We start from the raw sequence: 23910 nt of genomic DNA on the forward strand, positions 1-23910 counted from the left end.
GGAGGGAGGGAGGGAGGGAGGGAGGAGTGAGCATTGCGACTATTGGAGAGGGAGAGAAATGGGACAAACATTTGTATAGCACTGTACAGTTTCAAAATGTGTTTTCATTCACCGTATTTGCTTTCCTTAGTAACCTGTCAGGTGGATATCATAGTCATCTGGACTCTCTAGAGAAAGACACTTGTTGAAACTGGTTGAACTGGCTCTGTATGCTCAATCTTTCAACTCCATGTGTCTTTTGGTAGGACAAGGGTCCCAACTGAAAGAGCTAAATGGTCCTTGCCTAGAATACAATACTCTAGATCAGGGGTCTGTAATGTTTTTTGAAGAGAAGCAAAAGGGTTGAACAACTGAAGCCTCAGAATGACTGAGATTGATGATGTGGTCGCAGGTGGTACGAGGGGGTCTACAGACAGGGGAGACAGTCAGTGGGATGTGGAGGAGAATAGAGGTAGGGAGGGGATGTCCACAGGGCAGCATCCAGCCACATCTTTTCTTTCTCCTTTGCATTTTGTAAACTGCCTAAAATGATGGTCCTGGAATCAGTCATTCCTGATAAGAACATCAGCAGCAGAAAACTACCTCTTACAAGGTGGTCTCAACAGCAAGGTGGTTCCATGTGGTCAATTTTTATGTCTGAATTACAGCCCATCTAAAGTAACACCCAAGCCTCACCCTGTAAATCTCTTTCAGAGCTCTGTTTGATTCTTTATAGCTTTCATCACACTTTGTACTTCAGTACTTAAATACTTTCCATTAATTGTCAATTAGATTATAAACTATGCAATGACAAGAACCATGTCTATTTTGTGTACCACCATATATAGAGCTTATAATAGTTCCTGAAACATAATCATCAGTTCTTTAATATATGTATGAATAAACGGATGAATGAGTGAGTGATAATGCATATTCCATTTTCCTTTAGAGCATTTTCCTTAGAGAGCATTACTACCATTTGCGCAAAGTGTGAAATGTGATTATACAAACGTAGTGTACCCACAATTGTCCGTTTTCAGTTGAATGACTATTAATTATTACCTTTGTGTACTATTTTATATTTTACTTTACAGTTTAGGTGTAAATTAATATTAGAGTACATGTTAATTAAGGAGGAAGAAGAGGAATATAAAAGCCCAAGGGGCAATTGCACATGAGCCATGTAAATATCTTTTTCGTCATAAAACTTATGAAGACATCTTAGAACCAAGTGATCCAATTCCTCTTTCTCCCTGATTTTAGAGATCAAGCTAAAAGTTTTACAAAAGATCACCGTTGAATAATAGTGAAACTGGGACCAGATTGAAGGCTCTTCACTTTTATCTCAGTAATTTTCCCTTAATTCATCCTATCTCACATTGCCACATTCATCCAGCTTTAAAATTTCTTGGTTTATGATGACTGCAATCTGGAAATATAACAGTGAATTTCCAAGTGTAAAATTTAACCTGCCCTCACTTTTCCAAACAAGCATTCAATACTAGTTCCAACTGTGTAAAGGAGGCAAGACGTGAGTGTTTCTTGTAAGCATTATTTAAACCCACCTTTTGAAGTCATGCACAATAAACCATTTATCCATGGGTACAACCCTCCTGGTGTCCAGTTTCTCACATATGTGATACCATTTCAAAAATACAACTTGAACTATTTTCATGGTAATGTAACGTCGCAATATTCTAAGTGTTTCATAAACAAAGGGAAAGTCCCAGGTTGGACCATTTGAGGATTCACACATAAATCTGGGTTGCAGATCTAATTTCTGAAATATTTCATTATTGTGACAGACATTGCAAATTAACAAGCATTTTTCTTTTGGGGAAAATCAAAGCCATGCCAGTTAGCACTAATTGAGAAATAAACTCAAAGTAGCTTGACAATTAAGTAATTCAAATGTTACGTAAAATCCAAATCTATTTAAAAACTAATTCCCCCCAATAAGTTACTACAGTTTTCACTTTGTAAATCACTCTGGAAATGATTTCATGGGACTTCACTCCTATGCCTTAATACTTAGGAAGAAAATAGTGTGACCAAGTAAAGCATAAGAAAGGAACACATTATTTAATCCCAAAACTTCAAGCTAATGATCAAAATAAATTCCTTCACAGGGCCTCTCTTTTCTTGTTAGTAAATTATGTCCTTTAGAAAAACATATATTAACCCTTTAAGTTTACTAATGGATTCATACTCAAAGTCACAGGGTGCAGCCAACTTTTACTTTTCTAATCATTCCTAATAAAGTTAGCATTTTGATTGCAACAAGGTTGATTAAAGGACATGAAGATAAGCTAACCACAGCATATACTATCTGTTTCAGTAGCCCTCATAATTTTAGTTGAATCTTTTGGAATTCTGGTAAAAAAAAAAATTAGCCAAAAAAAAAAAAAAGAAAGAAAGAAGAGTTTTTATGTTATGTAGAGTTCATAGATCCTGTTGTTGGAAGTCACCTCAGAAATCCCTCCTTCCTGAATCTCCTTGACAAATTTTGTGACAAATGTTTGTTTCTACCTAAATGCTTTTTGTGAAGGCAATTCACCTCCTCACAAAAACCTTTCTTCCATTGTCTGTTAGCTTTTCATTGCTACGGAATTTGTTCTCTACACTTTCATAGTTCTGTCAGGTCATAGTTCTGTCCTCTGGGATCCCACAGAACAATCCCGGCCTGTTTTTTTTCTGACAACCTGTCATATATGAAGAACACTGTCATAAATCTAGACATGTTTTTGTACAGGTGACTAAAGGGGTCACCATTATAGGCAGAGGAGGAGAGGAAAGAGGAGTTTGCCTGGATTTGATGGTGCTTCTGAGACTTGGTTCCTGTCAGGGTAGAGATGGTGAACAGGACCCAGGCACATCTCATCCCTGATCTGTACTTCTGCATCCTGTTTCCTCTTGGTTCTCCTCTTACATGCACAAGCAGAATGGGTGGATCTAAATCCCTCAGAAATGGAACGACAAATGCTCCAAGAAGCTTAGAAATGGATTGTGAAAGGTTGGCAAAAGACAGAATGGAGAATAATGAAAGAAGTAAACAGAACTTAAGGAGAGAATCCACCCTATAAGAGAATTAAATGGGTACCTACTAAAATGCACAGTCCACCATTGGCTAAATAATTGGACTCTGAATAAGTATAAGTGGTTTAGAAAGTGATATCTTTGGAGACTCTGGTAGTTTCCAGTCCATGAATATTTCTACAGGGCAAACTTATTAGCTGCTGCAAACTACATTTTCTTGCCTGTGTCACCACATCAAGTCAGTCACTTGAGAAATGTGTACAACACCTAGAAGAAACATTTTGTGGTTGCAGGTCAAGGTTAGGAGACGTACTTTAAAAATGAATACACTGGCACCTCTGCTCTTGAGGAGCTCACAGTCTATTTTGGATAGAAGAAAGAGACAGATAAATTGTAATATCATGGTGTAATCATATTACAGAGATATGAGAAAAAGGACCGTGGGAGCAGAGAGATCAATGCAGTCTTTCAAAAGTACCAGAGAAGTTTCACTGAGGACCTCACCTTATAAGATTTATAAGATAATACTAAGATGAATATTGAGGGAGGGTTGGAGTTTATTAAACTAAAAAAAAAATGGGTGGGAGGAAATGTTCCAGGAGGGGAGGGGTACTCAGGTACGGGGAGCATTATGAAAGGATCTGGTGTGTCCAAGACCCCAGAAAAGATCAGTGGGGCAGCAGAGGAGGAAGAGATGATTTGGAAGGTAAAGTGGGCTGGATTGTGAAGAGTTTTGTTTGCCAAACCAAAAAGTTGGAATCTTCATTCAATGACCATCTAGAAATAAGAGTTCTGGGGTTTTCAAAGTTGAATTGCAATAATCAGCTTTATTTTCTAAATCCAAAGAAAAAAATTTTAATGAAGATTCTCTAAAAACAATGTAGGAAATGTAGGTAGAAAAAAAATCAGGAGACTTTTTTAAAAAAGGATTTTATCTATTTGAGAGAGAGCGAGAGTGCATGAGCAGGGAGGAGGGGCAGAGGGAGAGGGAGAAGGAGGCTCCCAGGACCCTGAGATCATGGCCTGAGCTGAAGGCAGACGCTTAACCAATTGAGCCACCCAGGTGCCCCCCAAATCAGGAGACTTTTGCAACAGTTCTGGACAGTTATGATGCAAGATTGCGTTGAAAAGCAGTGGCAACAAAGATGGAAAAAGAATACATTTTTTTCAAGTTAAAAAACATGTTTATTGCCTAAAAGTATATATATATATATATAAAATTCACCACAAAAGATGCTATTCTCTCATTTCCCCTTTTGTTCAATACCCCTGATATAAAAGACGTTATTACGCCTTATTAAAACCTCACTCAAATGTCCAGACAGTGCTCCATCTATGTATCCTTCTGCGTTTTTGAGCTGCATGTTCATATAGCCACCTACAAGTACTAGGTAGCCTTTGTACTCCATTCCTCACGGAAGTTTCCCCATTACTGGCTTTCCTGTTAGTCCGTTGAGGAGAGGTTTTGGATTGAGGGGGTAAACTCATTGCAACGACAGGCAGATGCTGCAGGCCACTTGCCACGACCCAGCTGTCGTCCATCCCTCATGACTGGAGTAGCCTAAAGAATACATTCTTAATAGTCATTTCTGGGACATAACTTAGATTTGGTGTCCACCTGGATATGACAGTGAGAAGCAAGGTGAATGAGGTTTTTCAGGCTTCTCAGTGGGAGGCTGGGTGGAGTCTTGTGATTAAGATTATAGGACATGAAAGTTTTTGAGGAGATTACACTGGAGGCACATCTGTGTACATCCAGGTGTGCAGATGGGCATGTCTCCCTGTGGGTTTGTGGGAGGGCACCTGACAGGCCAGTGGACGGGTCTTTGGGTGGGCATGCTTGGCCCCAGACTGCAGCCGAGTGGGGCTGGAACTGTGTCACAGGGCCGCTGCGATGTCTGCAGTTAGATCAGTTGGTGAGCCTACTCCTGAGGGCACTGATGGGCAATGTCTTCCTGCAGGTCCCAGGGCAGGCAGGACTGTTTCCAGACTGTGGCTTTGAAGGATGGAATCCGGTTGTGGGGTTGCTTCAGGATCTGCAGGTGGATCAATGTCAGCGAATTTGTCTCAGGGGCATAATGGGCATGCCTCCCTCAGAGCCCCTGGTCAGGGAGGACTGGCAGACGAGAGGGGCTGGAGCTGGGTCACGTGCTGCTTCTGGGTCCACAGCGGGGGCTGCGGTTGCTGGGCACAAGGTGCATGGTGCTGGTAGCAGGACTTAGGTGAAACAGAGCTGTACTAACTCCAGAGGGCGACACGACTGTTCCTGGGTCTGTAGCCAAGGCCACAGTTGGTGAGCCTTCCTACTACCTGGGCACAGGACTGCCTTCTCAAAATGGCCCTCCTTGTTCTCGGGCTTCACCAGGGTTTCACAGTCTCCTACCTGGATTCTATAACTTCCACAAAGGCACTTTTGTCTGTGGGTGGCTGCCAAATCATCATTGCTAACTATGGATGAGGCGGGGGAACCTCCTATTTGGCCATGTTACTGATGTCATTCCCCCTCACACCTCTCTTTGATTAGCACTTCATGGTTATTTATTTAATTTATTACAGATTCCATAAAAACAGGATTTTTTTTTGACCACTTAATAACTCATGGATGGTTTTCTAGTATGGTCATACTGACTTTTGTTGATTTTGCAGTTTGATCACAGTTTCTGTTGCAATTTTATATTTGTCCCCTTCTGTGCTGGGTGTCAGAAGTTGCAGACACGAACACAATGGTGACCGCGTTGGGCTTCCCTTCTTGTGGCTTGATCTGAGGTTGTGTGCAAATACCGTTTAATAAATAATTGAGGATAAAATGTTCGCACTTAAAAAATCAGTCTGTGATTATTTTTCCTGAATAGCTCTTTTAGAGAAAAATACATCATTTTTTTGCTTTTATTTATTTATTTTTAATTGAACTATAGTTGACATATAATATTAATTTCAGGTGTAGAACATAGTGATTTGACAATTATATACATACAAAATGCTTGCCAGAAGAAATGTAGTTACTATGTGTCACCACTCAAAGTTATTACAGTATTATTCCCTACATTCCCTATGCTATACTTTTCCTCCCCGTGGCTTATTTATTTTATAACTGGAATTTTGGACCTCTTGATCTTCTTCACCTATTTTGCCCATTCCACCATCCCCTCCCTTTTGACAACCACCAGTCTGTTCTCTGTGCTTGTGAGTATGGAAAAAAATACATCTTTGAAAAGTAAAACCACTCCAAATTTCCTTCTGAAGCATATATATTCTTCCTTCAACTCATAACACCTTTAACTAGGCATTCTAAGATATTCAGTCTCTGCTAGTTATGTATTTCTTATGAGTTGGCTGAGAAGTAGAAAATAGCTATCATTATTGAAATACATCTGAGGCAAGATCATATTGAGTTACTGTTTGAAAAGATCAACCACTTTTAACAATGGAACAATTATTATTCATTTTGGAGTTGAATAGTGGAATATTGCAGGACTTTTGCTCTTGGGGAGATAAATCAGAATTATCTGAAATATTTTTTTTGCATGCATAATAACAAATATATATGTTTGATGCAGTATCCTGGGGCACCTTTTGTGGCTCTTGGAATACTGCTGTTGATTGACATTGGCTGAGAGAAAGCCCACAGCGACTTCAGCCCTAACTCCTCCCTAGATATTCTGCTTCAGGCAACTCATGTAATAGCAACACCCAGCTAAAGAGCCCTGAGGACCTATGGGGATACCAAACATAAGAAGGAAATCATCACAGACATTTTTATTTTTAACCTAGAAGCAAAATGGTTACTAAAGGCAAGATATTTGTGAGATCTCAAATGGTCATTTTTTTTCCATCTGCATGATTTTGTAGAACTAAAAAAATCAATTAACTCTACAATATTGGTAGAACTGAATATAAGGTGATGGAATAAAATGAAATGTATGGCTCAAATAAACATATTTCCTTATAGTTGGCTTTTAATCCTATTTGCATCTCAGAGTCATCTGTGAAGCCTAATACAGTTTATACAATTTTGTCAATTATACTTTTGTCAATTAAAGCTGAAAATATGAATCATCTGTGAAGATTGTTAAATTTTAGATGCTTCAATTTCATGCCTCTCTGCCACTTGCTTTGGGAAAGTCACCTAACCTCTCTGGGCCTCAGTTACTGCCTCTGTTAAATGGGGATAATAACTGCATCCTCTTCTTAGGAATGCTATGAGGATTAAATGAGTTAGTGTACGTAAATACGTCAGGATAGTGCCCAGCACATAGAAAACATGCCCTCATATAGTATTTGCTACTGTTATTCTATGTATGGGTAACTTGGATCTTTGTTTCTCAGGGTTCTGATCTGACTCTCAGTATGGGTTTATTCATAGAGGGAGCTCAGTTTACCTAGTCTGGTATTGTGAGTACGGGGCTAAATGGAGAGAAAAAGGTGTACATATTGCACCTGCTAGGGCAGTACTCCTATTAGTCATGTTTGTGGGGGAAATCATGAAAGGGAAAAAGGGAAGGTAGGCAGAGGCCATATGTTGGAACTGGAAGCAGGTATCCTAGCACCCTCGTGGCTCCAGAATGAGATTTTGCCTTGGTATTTTCCCAAAGTCTTGCACAGTCTACTGAAATAAAATGAAAATAGATATGCTTGTGCAGCAGAATCCCATTCTATAAGTGTTTTAACTTAATTAAAGCGTAAATCCAACATTTCAAAATACAGTAACAAAATGTGAAACCAGTCTTGGACACAGTCGAGGAAGTTTGGAAACAAACGTTTGGCAGAAAGAACAGAATTTGTACAATTGTAGAAAGTCCGCCTGAAATTATGCCCTTAGATGCATACCTGTTCCGTGGTAGGATTTGTTTGGTATTATTAGGAATTCTATGCACTGTGACAATGACTGATCCATTTATCACCTCTCAGCTCCCAACCTAAGCATTCATCACCTGCTTTGTAGCAAGCATGATGCTAAACTCGTCAGTTAGAGGGCGCTGGAGAGACATTACAGGAGGAAAGCGTTTGTTTTTCTGGTTCCTTTGTGCGGCCAAGTTTCTTCGCTCTGCTCCTTGTGCATTAGGGTTGGAGACACTCTGCCATCATTGCACCAGGCATGCACAATCTCCCAGTAAACTCATGGCCTCAGTTTCAGCCTGACGACCATCTCACACACTGTGACCCTGTTGATGTGGACCCTATGAGCCCCAGGCTGCCCACCACCCAGCCAGTAAGCAGGTTCCCAGCGCCCCTCTGGGCGGCTGCTTCCACTTGCCTAATGACTGTGACCTCACTGTGGCAGGGCACTACAGTGAATGAACTTCACCATCCAGTGCAGCCCAAGTACACCTCTGCAAGAGGTCTGAATACCAGCCTTAGGACGTCAGCCCCCTTTCCTTCCTTGTTTCTTCCTTGAGTTCTCTCCCTCAGCGCTAGGGTATTCTTTAGAACAGAAATTTGACGTGCAGTTGGTTTTTGTAAATAAAGATTTATCAGAACACTCCCACGCTCATGCATTTATACTGTGTCTCTGGTTGCTTTGATGCTGCAATGGCAGAGTCGAACAGTTCCGACGGAGACTTTATGGTTCGCAAACCTAAAATATTTAGTCTGGCCCTTTTGAAGACGAAGCTTGCTGACTCCTGCCTCAGAGTTCGTTGTCTTTTATAGTTTATTCCCTTGATACAGTTAATAATTCTTTATGTTAAAATGCCCTTGTTCAAATTACTCTGTGGTTTCCATCTCCTAACTGGACCTTACTGATATATGCACTGTCTGTCTGTACCCCTGCTAGGGATTACAACCCGTAGAATTGGTACTGTTTCCATTTGGGAAAGAAGCAGCTACTATTTTACCCGAGGCCAACACAATCCCCAAGGCAAGGAAATATCATGGATCTCACCACTCCCCACAAAGTGGGAGAGGGAAAAAAATTAGGGAGAACAATCATAAGTTAGTTATATCGATAAATCACTTCATCATATCCATACCTTATTCATTTGTTACACTTGAAAGCAATCCAGACGCCTAACTCATAGTAAGAATTAGTAAATGATTTTGAACGAATAACTAATACTGAAAGTAAAAACCTGAAAATACATTTCAGGCAGCATTTTCTTTTTAATGTAAAGAAATGACAATAAAGTGTAGATAAGCTATGAGTAATTTTTTTTCCTCAAATATTTACTCTGTGTGAAAATTATGGGAAATATACAAAGAAAAGAGATGTGTCTGTGAATATATTATCTTAAGCTATACATGCAAATGAAGTGGAAAACACAAGAAAAATAATTTTCTCCTGAAACATTCTGATAATTGAGACAAGCATTGCATTTTTGGTTTGAATTAGCTGAGCTGAACCAGTGACTCATTTGACTTTGCATGTGAGGCCACAGCCACAGAGAGGTTCATACTGGGTTCACTTCAATAAACAGCTGTGGACTGGGGTCAATTCTTATTTCATTTAGCATTATTCATTCATTCAGATTCCATATTCAGCTAATTACTTGCAGGAGCAGTACTCATTAAGTAGAATAACTCATTTACATGGAAGAAGGCTACAGATTACCCTTTTGCTGTATCTCCCTTCCTTCCTTTGGCATGCATTCTTCTTTTATTTGGAGTAATGTGAAAAAAATCAAATCAAGCCACTTTAAATTCTGATTTCTTGTTTTCCAAACATCCAGACCTTCTTCTGGGCAATATTAGCCTTTGCCAGGTAATTCAAACACAAATTTACATTTTATTTTACCCCCTTCCAGTGAGCATTCTGCCGTGTTTACCACATCTTTCTGTCAGCTCACAGACCACTTTGCAATGGTTAGCTCTGCCTTCCCTTTAGCTGATTGCAGGGCATTGAGTGGAAAGCGTCAGATGCCTGTGATATTTTTCTCTCCTGTTTACAAAAGCAGAAAAGAATTTCACACTTTCTTGAGCACTTCAGCTGTTTCAGCGCCTTTAAATGCCACTTATAAGCCGTTCTAAACAAACCAACCTGCCTACCAGGAAACCAAAATACCTGTTAGCCCCCCCCTTTTTTTTCCACGAAGGATGAAGAGTTTTCTTGAATGCACCAAAGGAATGCATTTTCTGTCTAGGCCTGACACAAAGATAAATTTGTAGGTAGCCCCACATTAAAAAGATAAAAGTAGTTTCTCTTGTTATCAGCAATAGGAACTTGAGAGAGAGGGAGAGTGGTGATTATTCTTCAATGACAATCTTATAGAAAAATATATAATATCAATTATCCTGTCATTTTGTTTAAACCGACACCCTAGGTTAGTGGTTCTCAAACTTGTTTGCACATTTATAATCACCTATGGAGCTCCAAAATAATAGTAGTAGTACTAGTAGTAGTACTAGTACTAGTACTACTACTACTACTACTACTACTACTAGTAGTAGTAGTAGTAATACCTGTATCCACCCCCCAGAGATTGTGATTTGATTGGTCTGGGGTGTGGCCCGGGCTTTGGAAGTTTGCAACGCTCCTCAGGGGATTGTAGTATACAGAGGAGCTTGAGAAGGTTTGCCCTAGGCAGACCTTTGAATCCATGGGCAAGTGTAGTGCTGTGCAATAGAACTTTCTGAAGTGATGAAGAGAGGCGCTACAGGAGAGCAGAAGGAAGCCAGGGAAGACGTTGGTGTTTTCACAACCAGGAAGCATATAAGAGGACCCTATGGGAACAGAGATCCAGACCTCTGAGAAGAGAGTGTGGCCCAGTTGGTGCTGGTGCCGTTGAATGAAATGCAGCCTCTGGGACTGTGGAAAGAACATGGAATCAATTGGTGCTGCAGGGAGAAGAGCCAGTGCTAGGAAGACTGACAGACACAAACAGAAAGGGTCTTTATCCTCCTGCAGCCTCCAAGTCTCCTCTGTGGCCTCCTAGGCACAGGGCCTAGCTGGGGAAGAGCTGGCTGAAGGGAAATAGTTTGCAGAGTCCTAGCCCCAGTCAGTTCCTCCAAGCCACGTATTGAAAGGTGGGTTTGGAGCTGAAAAACAACATTTAATGCCCAACATAATTGTAACCAAAGAAGTGCACATTTATATAAAATGAACGTCTTTACATACCAATTAACAGAAATTTTTCAAAACTGTATCCTTACAGGTTTTGTGAGCTTTGTGAGCACACGTTCTTATGCATTACTGGTGGATGTGTAAAATAATATCCTAGAAAGCAAGTTGCAAGTCCTAAAGTGTTTATAACCCTTGACTCAATAGCTTTGCTTTCAGAAATTTATTCTAAAGACACAGTGAAAACTCTGATCTAGGATTTGCGGACAAAGTATTTACTGAGACATTGTTCATAGTAATAAAAATCTTAATGACCTCAGTAGGAAATGGATAGAGAGCAGATATTATTTAATTTTATGAAAGGATTAAAATTGGGTTTACAATGGAATTTATGAACGAAACATATTTATGGTTTAGTGGTTGAGATATCATCTTTTCATTTAATACTTTACCACAAGCATTGCTGATTTATTAATTTTCTTTTCTCTGTATTGCTGTGTTTTCTGTTTCCTACAATATGCCTATATTACATTAATAATAAAACACTACAAATAATAAAATAAATGATAAAGGAATAAATCCATTACTTTAATAGCATTAAGAGTATATGAAAAAAATAAGAATGTATGTAAAAACATGTGAACAAAAGTAATACACTGGAGAAAAACCTGCAGGAACCATAAAAATGTTTTGCTTTTATATGTAATGAATATCGATTTATAAAAAAATCAAAACCGATAAAAGATAAATGAGGATCAAAATTATTTATAAAAGGAAAAATACACGTGATTAACGAACTCAAAGGAAAATGTTGACTTTCAAACTAGAAAAGATCATACAGCTTGATGGACATGGTACTGCTGTGTAAAATCATGGAACCATTTTGGCAAGAAAATGAACTATTTATTAGTAGTTAAAATACACATATCCTTTAATCTTATACAAAACACTTCTTAGACTCTATCCTAGGATTATAATTTGGAATAACAAGAAAGATTTTATTTCCAAAAGTATTCATAACTTTATTATTAAAAATTAAAAGAAAAGAACACTGGAAACAATGTAATACTTTAAACCTATAAGAGTATTTTTAATAGCCCTAATGTTATAAAGAATAAAATTTAAAGACTCAATTAAAATTATATTTATAAAGGTTTTTAAAAAGAATTGGATAATGTTTAAGTTTTAGTAGTAAGTGTGACATACAGCTTACATAATTTAACATTCGGCATTATCTCAGCTAGGCAATGTTACGCACACAACAAAGTTGGAAAGAATACTAAGGAGTTAAATGTGGTGGCTTCTACTTACTTGAGTTAAACATGATCTTTTATTTCTTTATGCCTCTTTATTTCTTTACGTCAGTTTCCAAAAAATTCTAAAATGAACATGTATTTTCTCATGATTTCAAAAACATGCATTACTAAAATTTAAATGTCAAAATTAAAAAATAAGAATACAAATGCCCTGATTAAGTTCCTTTGACCTATCACATCCCTAAATTCTCCAGTTTTGAGATGAGAGACTCTTGTTTTTGTAGGGCCTTGACTGAGGAAACTTTGTTTGAATTTCGATAATATAGCCTAGAAGGACTAGGGATGTAAAGAAAGTTTCGTCCCTGCTAGAGGTGGTATAGTCTGTTCTTTCAGAAATTTGTGATCTAAATCTACAGGCTGGATAGTAAATATTTTACAATGTACAGAATTCTGTCACATACTTGTCTTTCTTTGTTTCTAATGACCTCTTAAAAATGTAAAAACCATTCTTAGCACACAGATCATACAAAAATAGGTCACAGACTAGTTTGGCTTGAGGGCTATACTTTGTTGGCCCCTATTCTAAATTGCATATATCCTGAAGAGCTAGAGATACTGTGTGATAAATACTGGCACAGCTAGCCAGATTCTCTGTTCTCCCTATTTTATGTGCCTCCATATAACATTCGGGAGAGACAGAGATTGATAAGTAAATGTGTCTGTTACAGCCAAAAAGAAAAAAAAAGCTCAAATTTCAGAGTTTTATAGCAAAAGTCACGTATTCTTACAGACCTGAGTTGGTCAGTTGCAGCTTGGCTGACGCATACATCTGAGAGGTATCTGGGACCATCGGGACCAGGCCGGCCTTAGCTAGGGTAGTCTGGCTCCACTGAAAGTGTCTCTCACTCTCCTTCTAAAACCAGTGTACTTGCCCAGGCTTGTTTCTTCCACTGCAGTGGCAGGGGTATGGGAGAGGAAGCCCAAACATACAAGTGCTTTTGAAGTCTTTGTCAAGGAGTTGTTCAACCACAGCAGAAGCTGAGGTAGAACAAGTGGTTAAGGTGCAAGAAGCAGGTAAGGTTGAAAGAAGGTGTGATGTAAGATATTTTTAATGACATCCACACCACAAAGCATTCAGATCCATGCCTACCCTTCTTTTATATCTGGTAGCCATTCTACAGTGATGGGCCCATACTTTTTGTCATAACAAGATGTCTTCACTCCTTCCTCATTTCAGGATAGGGCTGGCCATAATCTCCTAGGAAACTTAAGAAGTTTAGTAGTGAAATAACCAGAATCCATATTTCTGTAGCTGGCTCTATCTAGGTCGAGTGTCCTTTGAACCAATTAATATGGCCAGGGATCTGGGTACTACAATTAGCAGCTCTTTTTTTTTTTTTTTTTAAGGTTTATTTATTTATTTTAGAGAGAGAGAGAGAGAGAGAGAGAGAGAGTGAGGGGAGGGGCAAAGGGAGGGGATTAGGGAAAGGGAGAGAGAGAGTCCCAAGCAGACTCCCCTCTGAGCATGGAGCCTGATACAGGGCTCAGTCTCATGACGCTGAGATCATGACCTGAGCTGAAATCGAGAGTTTGGCACTTGACCGACTGTACAATTAGCAGCTACCCTGTTCGAAACAGATTTAAGAGAGTGCTGTTTCCAGAAGATAGGGGGTGTTGCAAAACAATAGGAAAATATTTCCAAAAATATAAAAATAGCTAGATATATATATTATATATATAAAACTGTGTTTAGTGATCCATATGGTCATGATACCATTCCAGATTACAATCATCCAATGAAGTAGGGATTACTAATTTCTGCATAACACATCAGGAAACTGAAGTATAAGAGGTAATTTGCGTGCCCAGGTATGTGGCAGTATGTGGCAGAGTATGCAGCAGCATCATAATTCAAGCCTGGAGCTCTTCAATTTCAAAAACTAGGCTCTTAACCACAAGGACTATATTACTTCCTGTCCCTGGAGTCAGATTTGTTGTCTCTAATTTTTGTCTCCAGCATTCCCTTGGAAATTATCTCCCTTCATCTTTTGTTTCCTTGCATTTCTGTTTTTAATGGATCATCACTCTACCTGCCCACCCCGGTGTTTAGGAATCTAGACTATCTTGGTGATAGTCTGATTTGTTGTTCAGCACATATATATTTTGCACTGATGTTAGGTTTGGATGTCTGACATGCTTTGGCTGATAGAACGCTAGTGGACATGTTAGTGGACACAAACAGATACTTTAAATGTGCCTGCCAGATTTGGTTGACCTCTGGTGCTGTGGTGTTGAATCATGAGAAGAACATGCCATTTTAACTTAGGTCCTAGAATGAGATGAATGGAATAAATCTCATTCCTGGAGCACAGCAGTCCAGCTGAGTCCATCCTAGATTGGAAGAACAACAGTTGATGTGCAGACTTGTGAGAATAAACGCTGTTGTAAGTCACTTAGTTTAGAAGTGGTTTGTTATGCAGCTCATACCTTTGGCTCCTTAGTTGGATTAAGGACTTCTAACAAACTAGAGGTCTCCAATAAATAGCAAAGTATTACAAGGTAAAGAATGTGTGGAAGTTCTCTGAATGATGGTAAGCATGGTGTTATCTCAGGAAATGTTTCCTTTCCCTATGTTGGGCAGTAATAAGTTTGTCATTGCAGGAAATTGTGAAGTGGTAGATCACCATTATCGGAGAGTAATTTGTGATAACACTGTCTTTTCAGCAATTCTATCTCATAAAGAACTTAAATTCATAGTCACTAGTGATGTTTATTGTAATTGTAATGAATTGCTTTAATGTCGCAATTCTTGTATTTTCATGTACCTCATTAATTGAGTGTCTCCTGTTCCCTGGATATCATGTACCCATAGTCTCATTTAAATCTAACAATGCTATATTTAATAAATAAAGGAATTAAGTCTAGAAGAGAAGGTAATCAGTGGAAGTCAAAATGGTCTCTTAAGATATCCTAGACCAGCTGTACCCAAGCTGGATCTAGAATGTGGGCAGAATTTGGAAAGGAGCTAAAGGCTCTCCATTTGGGCAAAAACCAATAAAATAAGGATTAAGGAAGGGTGGGGTTAGAAGTCAGTTGGGATTCCAACTGGAACAGAGAATTTGTTTGGGAGTTGGTAATATGTTAGAAACGTTCAGTGAAGAAATATTGACAGAATTTAAAAGAATGAAAGAGAAGTTTACTCCTGATAGAATAAGCAGTGGAGAGTTTGTACAAAATCTCATTGAAAATAATGATTCATGAAGATCTGTCTTATAATGATAGTTAAAATCTTTAGAATTTGACAGACATGTTTTAATGGCCTACTGTGTGCCTATTATATGCCAAACATTGTGTTTGGTAGTTATAGTCACATAAGTGGGGACTTAGGCATTGCAGGGTTTAGAAAATTGAGGAAGATATTACCCCTTCTCTCAGTAGGGTAGAAAGATATTTTTACAGCTATAATACAAGTTATACTTTAGTAAGTGCTATAAAAAGGTAAAAAAATTAAGAGAAAATAGATGAGAGAAAGATTATTATTAGGAGGATAAGGCAGTTTTATATAAGAGGCTGCAAATGGACTTGCTAATAAAGTGCTCATAATGGCAAAAAGAGGACAGAATCAAAAATGATGTCAAAGCTTTTAGTCCAGGAGACTGTAATTATGGTGTTGGTACTAACAGAAACAGAAACCTGGAAATTATGATAATATTAACTTTGCATCAGTTTGATAATTGATACGGGTTGTGATGAGTCAACTAAACTTTTAAAATTTGGTTCTAACTCTTTCTGTGGCATGGTTATAAAACATTATGTCTGTTTTTAAGAGTTGGCCACATTGAACTCAAGATGTCTAACTTGAATAGGGTTTATATTTAAGTGAGTAAAGAATGAGGAAATGAATCCCCATTTGGTTCTTCTTGGACATAAATAGTGTGTTCTGGAAAATGTAAGTAAACAATTAACTTTATTAAAAATATATTATCTTACAGGTTATTTGTAGTATCTTACCTTTGGGGAAGTTATGGAGGTTGTATAAAGATAAAAAATTTAATAATAACCCTGAAAAATTTAACTATAACCCTGAAAAGTTTGATGATAATCAAGACATACATAGAAATGTAGACATATGAGAAGAGGAATCTCATATTGTACTGCAACAGGATTTCAGCAAATGTGAGCTTTGGTCTAAGGAAAGAAAGATCTCTATGAAGTCTTGGAAAATATGTACAAAGAAATTGCCAGTAACATTACATTCCAGTCAGTAACACATGCTTTTCTTGAGGTTAAAATTACTATTTTACATAAGTCAGCAAAGATGGTAAAATTTCTGCAGAGGCTATTATTTTTAGGTTTCTTATTAATGCTCTAAGTTAAACTCCCCTCCCCCATATAAGGCACTCTCGCCTGGAAGTTCTAACATGCTATTTCTGTAGACTGGATAAGGTACTTTTATTTCTCAGGATCTCAGTTTCTTCATCTGAGGAATGAAAGAGTAAGATTTAACTTCCTCTCCCTCCCTTCTTTGTAAGCCTTTCTCCTTTCCTCTTTTCTTCCCTGAACTTGTGTACTGAGAACTTCCTTTGTGTCCTAGTTTGGACTCATACATTTTACCTGGAATACTACAATCCCTAAGAAGTCTCTCTACTTTTCTTACTCTGCTGTAGATAATTCTACCTGAAATACCTCCCACTGACCTTTTCATAGCTTCATCTGAGGCTATTTCCCCCCATTATCTAATCCTCTGGGTACAGTGGCATTCTCTGAATGCCAGGGAGAGCCCTCTCCAACTTTGTGCAAGTGCAAACTCCCATTCATTCTTGAAACTCTTAACAAATGACCTTTCCTCTGTAATACATTCAGGAAGAGTTAATTCTTTCTTTCTCTTTAGTCAGTATGCTTAGTATTTGCCTCTACTGTAGCACTTATCCCGTTGTAATATACATAACTTTTTTATATGTCTGTCTCTTTCAGGATAGTGATAGTGATTTGCACATAATGGGTAGTCAGTAAATAACAGTGATTTGCACATAATGGGTGATCAATAATTATGTGTTGAGTTGTGAACAGTTTAGTGATTTTTATTTGGGATTGATATAAGTGTCTTCAATTTTCAAGTTATTTTTGATAAATCTAGAAATCACTGAAAATAGGAGCAGGAAAATGTGATTTTAGTATTTCTTAATCTAAAAATTATATTTGAGTTGGGTTTCTTAATCAATTTCAGGGTACTGATAACTAAATAAAGCAGTAAAATTTGTCATCATTCTAAGTTATGGAGACATGTCTGGGCTTCTTCTAGGTATTGAGAAGACATTGGATGATTGTTCACATTATGGATTCCTGAGCTATTTCTTCACCAACTGCCCCCAAGAACAATACATCTGTTTGCCGAGAGAATTTGCTGGAGAAAATTCTTTGCTCACCTGTAGCTCAACTTCATGCTATATCTTCTGATACATACTTAGAAAGCCTATATGACACATTTTCCTATAAATTTGGCTACAGCTTTCATTTGAGCTAACTTGACTACTTTGCCTATAAAAACACTGTAAATTCCAAGATCTAATTGGCAGAAGGATTACTTTTCCAGAGATGAAGCCAGATTTAGAACAGCTCCCCAGTTATGTTCTCTTAGCTGGAACTTCCTTTTTGTTGTTGTTGTTGTTTTGTTTTGTTTTTTATTTTCTAACAGCATCTCTTTAAATACTGTTAGGAAATTGAATAGAACAAAATGTTTTTGAGGGGTAATTGGGCTATAATTTGAAGAAACACATAGAAAATGTTATCTTTACTCCTTTATCAACCCTGGCTGATTTTTCCACATGTATGAAAGTTTTACAAAAATTCTACTTTTTAAATACAGACTAATACTTATTGCTTCCTTGACACAGTTTTGATTATTAATATCTCAATGCAAAACCTTAAATCTTACATAGTTCTTAAAAGGACCATCTTTTAGAAAAATAACATAATAAAAATTTAGCTTTATTAATACTAAAAAATAAAAACTTCAAAGGTGAAGGTTGAGATTAGAAATTTGGAGTTGATGCAGTTAGTAAAAAACAAACAAAGTCAACAATTTCATGTGAACTTAGAGTGAACAAGCCTTTCAGCCTGATAAGGAATTACTTTTAATGACTTATATGCACAGTTTTAATATAGTGGTAAAAATTTAAGCCATTCTGTAGTAGATGAAGTAGGTAATAGATGGTAAGAAAAATAAGTACACTATAGTTAAAACTTATTTTAACAAACTTGAAAGGGAAAAGGAAAATGCTAATCAAATGGTTGGAGGGGCATCATGGTCAAGTAAAATGACTTTTCTTCATAATTATTTACTTATTAGGAGGTACTACAGAGCAACCAAAAGCAGGCAGAATCTACTGAGAATTCAAGCCCTTGAAATATGGGTGGGATTTATGTTCATATTTGCTTAAGGGTCAGTCTATGATATGAGGTTGGTGGAACTCAAGGGAAAAAACCAGTCTTACTAGCTGGTGGTTTCGGAGGAGAGAGTTTGAGGCTTCCAGGATGGGAATTAAGGAAGAGATTCTGAAAAGGATGAATCCACAGGTGGGAAACCCCCAAATCTTCATATAAACTGTTGCTGGATTGCAAAGTCAGATGTGACTTCAAGAAGATCATGGAAAGCAAGAGATACATGGCTGAAAATACTGAACAGAGATTTTAGCTGCTGCTAAATTAGATTGGTTAAAAGTAAAAATAGTTGATCATACCAAGTGTGCTAGGGAAATTGCAACTTTTATATATACTTCTGGTGAAAATGCAGAATGATAAACTACTTTGGAAAAGTCTGACAGTTTTTTTTATAATGTTAATCATTCATCTGCCATATGACTCAGCCATTTCACCCTTAGGTATTTGCCAAAACAGAATGAAACCTATGTTCACATGAAGATTTGCACATGAGTGTTCATGGAAGCTTTATTTGTAATAGCCACACACTGGAGATAACCCAGAGGTCCAGCTTGGGAAAGAATAAACAAACTGTGCGGTATCCATGTAATGGAACACTACTCACCCATAAAAATGAACAAATTATTAATATACTCAATAACATGGATGAATCTCAAAGTAATTATTCTGAGTGAAAGATGCAGGCAATCAAACAGTGATACTATATTGAATTTATATAAAATTCTATAAATTGAAAATTAATCCCTGGTAACAGAAAGTAAATCAGCAGTTGCCCCATGAGGGATAGCAGGGAAGGGTTATAAAGGGCAAGAGGAAACTTCGTGGTGATGGAAATATTTGTTATCTTGATGTGGCAGTAGTTTTGTGGGTGAATCCAATATGCCAAAGCTTACCATATTCTACTGTAATTATGTGGAGTTTACTGTCTTCAATTATGCCTCCACAACCTTTTGTTTTAATATTTTTATATTCTCTGTCAAAACACCTGCTACTTACCTAGTTTAGTCTTTACTCACAGCGAAATTTAATTTTCCTTGGGGACTCGAAAGTCAGTATTGGTGATTGGGCCATATAAGACCCTACTTTGAAATATTGAAGCATGGAGGTTGTTTCTCTGCTTCCATAATTCTAAATATTAGTCCATATGAAAACACTAATCTATATGAAAGTTTTCTCACCCAGTGTATTATTGCCCAGAAGCTGAAAGTGTGAAATGTTAGCACACCATTTTAGGTGAGAATCTAGGAGATAATTTAATTGCCATTTTGATTATTTTACTGTCAACCTCCCTATATTCTCTACCAACAGTAAGGTGTATATTAAAAGTTGAGGAATCAATCCAGCCTAACCCTACCTCCCAGGTTATTAACCCTGGAGCCTAGGTATCGACATAGAGAGATTGGAAAATCTAGGAGCCTGAGAGATTTAAGGGGCAAGAAGAGGCTTCCGACACTATTGGCGGCTTGTTCTTCTCCAGTCTCCTTTAATAAATATTCTGTCTTGGTTACCTTGAAAGAGATTTTGTGCCTTTTATTTTCAATCGAGGAATTATTAAAAACTTAAATTCTGGCCACATTGTATATTGAAATTTATTGTATCTTGAAGTATATGGACTCCAAGTGTGAAGATTGATAAGGACTACCCAATCCAGAATATAAAGTAACCAAACAGAGGGACGTTGACAAGTTATTGAAAAGAAATGGAGAGTGAAAATCAGAAAATGATACCTAGACCTTTCCTAAATGTAAATCTTTTAAAATAAATAAAATAAATTCTTACTTTCTCAACAATATGAGATATTAATTGCACATAAGTAGCCCTGATTTTGAATGTCAGTTCTTAAAGAGTACAGACTCTAGGATATAGTTATCCAAAGAATTATTTGGTCAGAGGAGTTTTCACAAACTCACCAAAAGGCGTTCTTGCTCCAAGTCTTACAGCAAATCCCGCCATCATCTAAATCCTCAGGAAACTCCCTCCTCATGTACAGCTGAATAAAGAGTTCAAACTACCTCAAGCACTTAAAGGATGCTTTTCTAACCCTAGAATTTTTAAAGGTCTTCTTTGACAATGAATCCTTACCCATCTATTTACTTTTTGTCAACACTAAGGATATCAATAATGTATTTATTTTGCAAACAATATACTTTTTGCCTAAAATAAGCCATCCTTCATTGTGATCTAGTAAATATTGCATTCCTTATTTTCCTAGATGAAAAATTATAAAGAATGGGGCGCCTGGGTGGCTCAGTCATTAAGTGTCTGCCTTCAGTTCGGGTCATGATCCCAGAGTCCTGGGATCGAGCCCCACATCTGGCTCTCTGCTGAGCAGAGAGCCTGCTTCTCCCTCTCCCTCTGCCTGCCTCTCTGCCTACTTGTGCTCTCTCTCTGTCAAATAAATAAATAAAATTAAAAAAAAAGAAAAGAAAAATTATAAAGAAAAAATATATGCTTTTCTTAAAGAGTCAATATTAGAGTCCATCTCAAAATTCAAGAATTTGCAGGTGATCATATCATTAATAACACTGTCTTGATAAAAGAAAAATGGTTTCACAGATGGAACTAGGGACTAGTGAGTGAATTTAACATTATAAAAATTCCATCAGCTTTACAAAAATTATGCGTAAAAACTTGGTTTGCATTATCAGTTCAGATAGTTCTTATATTTAAATGATGGTATTTGTTTAGTTTACTTAAAGTGTTTTTATATAATATACATATCCTAACAAATCCTCCATAAAAAGTAGCATAACGAACATTATGATTAAATTTTTATAGTCCAAAAAATAAAGCTTAAAAATGCCTGGTGATGCCCATGACATATTTATTTAGTAGCAAAGCTTCAGATCTACTAACTTTCAAATGATTAGATTTCAGTTTTCCAAGCATTTCTTATTTTACTTTGACTGAAAACTTTGACATATACTGTTAATATGCAGGGAGCAAGCGCTTGGAAGCAATTATTATTGTAATCTCTCCCATATATTACTTATCTCTGAAATCTTGGAACTAGTGACAAAATTACTTTTTTTTTTTCCTCTCACAATCTCCCTGCAAAGTAGGTTAAATGAAGTGACAAGCCTCATGTTCAAGTGTGGACATTCAAGGAGGTGATTTATGACTTTGTTCCAGTCTGAGATCTGGCCTGGGAATTGCCCTGGGCTCCCAAGATTTGAAACAGCAACCTCTGTAGCAGTGCCTGTACAGATCTTGGGACTGTGCTCCCAGAGGTGGGGCCATTAGAGGTGGGGCCATTAGGTAGTAAACTGCTGATAAGAGCCCTATGCTAACAACACAAGATGGTCCATTCAATCCTTTTAAGAATCATTTGTTTATATATATATATTTTTAAAGGATTTTTTATTTATTTGAGAGAGAGAGAGCATGAGCAGTGGGAAGGAGCAGAGGGAGAGGTAGAAGCAGACTCCCCACTGAGCAGGGAGCCTGATGCCAGGCTCCATCCCAGGACCCTAGTTAAAATGATTCTTTTGGGCAGATGCTTAACTGACTGAGCCACCCAGGTGCCCCAAAGAATCATTTTAACTAGGGTGTCTAATTTAATGAAATCCAAACAAGTGTTTTATATGTCTATTTTTAAATTAGCACTTACTCTTTTAGCTGGAATCCAGAGATACAGAAACTTGCCTTGGTATTGTTTTTACTAATATCTAGAGAAAATAGTCTATGTAGAATTAAAAAAAGATACCAGATAATACATAAATGATATAAAATGGACAGGGTATTAATCTGGGTGTGAGGGGCACACTAAAGAGAATTGGACATAGAAAAAGAAGTTAATATGACATTTCAAATTATTTTATTGCATTTTTTTCATTGAGAATTGATATTTCACACAGCCATTGTCAATTATCAAAGGAATATCTGTCCACTGACGTTGCCCCCAAAATACCAAAGTCTATGCAGTATGTGTATGTGTGTGTATTTATGTATTAAAAATTTTTCTCTGGAACTGTAATTTTCACTTAGTGGATAAATTTCCAAATTTAGCATCTAAATTGACTAGATTAAAAAATTTTCCCCAAAGTTTACGCACGTGTGTGTGTGTGTGTGTGTGTGTGTGTCCCTCAGGATCATACAGGCTGAACTGTTTTTAAAAATGGGTTTTTTCTCCTTTCTCTCACATTTTAAAACAGCTCACATAAGTGAGGCCAGGACTGCCAGCTCCTTGGTTCATAATTCTCTCTGTGCAAGTGCTGTTTGAGGGGGCAAGAGAGAACTGGCTGTGAGAAACTGTAGGCCCTTTCTCATCTTTATCATTCTACATAAACCAGAAGAACGACAGAGAAAGAGAAAGTGAGGAAGAGGAGAGAGAAACAGAGAGGAGAGAGAGAAAGACACAGAGACTGGGAGGTGGGGGAAGGGGGGAGACGCAGAGAGGTGGACAGGGAGGGAGGGGGGAGAGAGCTTTCCATTTAACAGGTAGCACCTGAAAAAACACCCACCAAATTGAAATTTTTTTTCATCCCTCTGGCCAACCTGCATTTGATTTTTGTTTCGGATATCCTCAGACGGGATTTATTTATCTGTTCTGGCCACCTCAGCTGCGACAAATTAAAATTAGGCCACTTTTCTATAATTCGAGGTATGTGTAAAAAACAAACGGGGGAGATTGTTTTAAAGGCAAAGACATTTAGTAAAGAAGACAAGACAGAGATGGCTTTCTTGAATAAAATAACATTTTTAGTTATTTTCCTATCTTGAACTATTTCCCCTGAAGTTACCTTTTGGCTCAATCAGTGGAGAGGGAACTGAAAGAATCCTAAACATCCCCTGAGGTCCCTATTGATTCTGCAGACGTGTCTTTTCAAGAGGTTTGTTACTTGTATGTGGGGTGAACATGCCTTAATTATTCAATGACTCGTAAAGTTTTACCCAAACTGTGTCAAATAAATAATTTTTCCCTTGCTTTAATTGTATGTAGACTTCCCTTGACTATAAATTCTACAAAAGATTGTTCAACTTCAGGTTTGATTTTAATTTCTAAATGGCTGGCTCTTAACTTGCTCTATTACATGTTCTCTTGCAGAGCATAGAATACTGGTTATCCTTAAAGAGTAAGCATTCGTCCCCTTTGTTTTCAGATGCCCTAATATATATGCCTACGGGGATCCATGCCCTAAGAACGTGGGATACAAACCTGTCATGAAATCCAAACTTTAGGGATATGAATATGGTAGATTTGCT

The 23910-nt window shown here is 37.6% G+C and overlaps 1 pseudogene; it reads right to left on the minus strand.

The window, feature by feature from the left end:
* Positions 1-4251: 4251 nt before the first annotated feature.
* LOC114214872 (small nuclear ribonucleoprotein F pseudogene) lies at positions 4252-4564 on the minus strand (annotated as a pseudogene).
* Positions 4565-23910: the final 19346 nt, after the last annotated feature.

The sequence above is a fragment of the Eumetopias jubatus genome, unplaced genomic scaffold (assembly GCF_037043125.1).
Source record: "Eumetopias jubatus isolate StellerSeaLion01/CBP00866 unplaced genomic scaffold, mEumJub1_p1.0 scaffold_8, whole genome shotgun sequence".
In the NCBI taxonomy this organism is placed as follows: domain Eukaryota; kingdom Metazoa; phylum Chordata; class Mammalia; order Carnivora; family Otariidae; genus Eumetopias; species Eumetopias jubatus.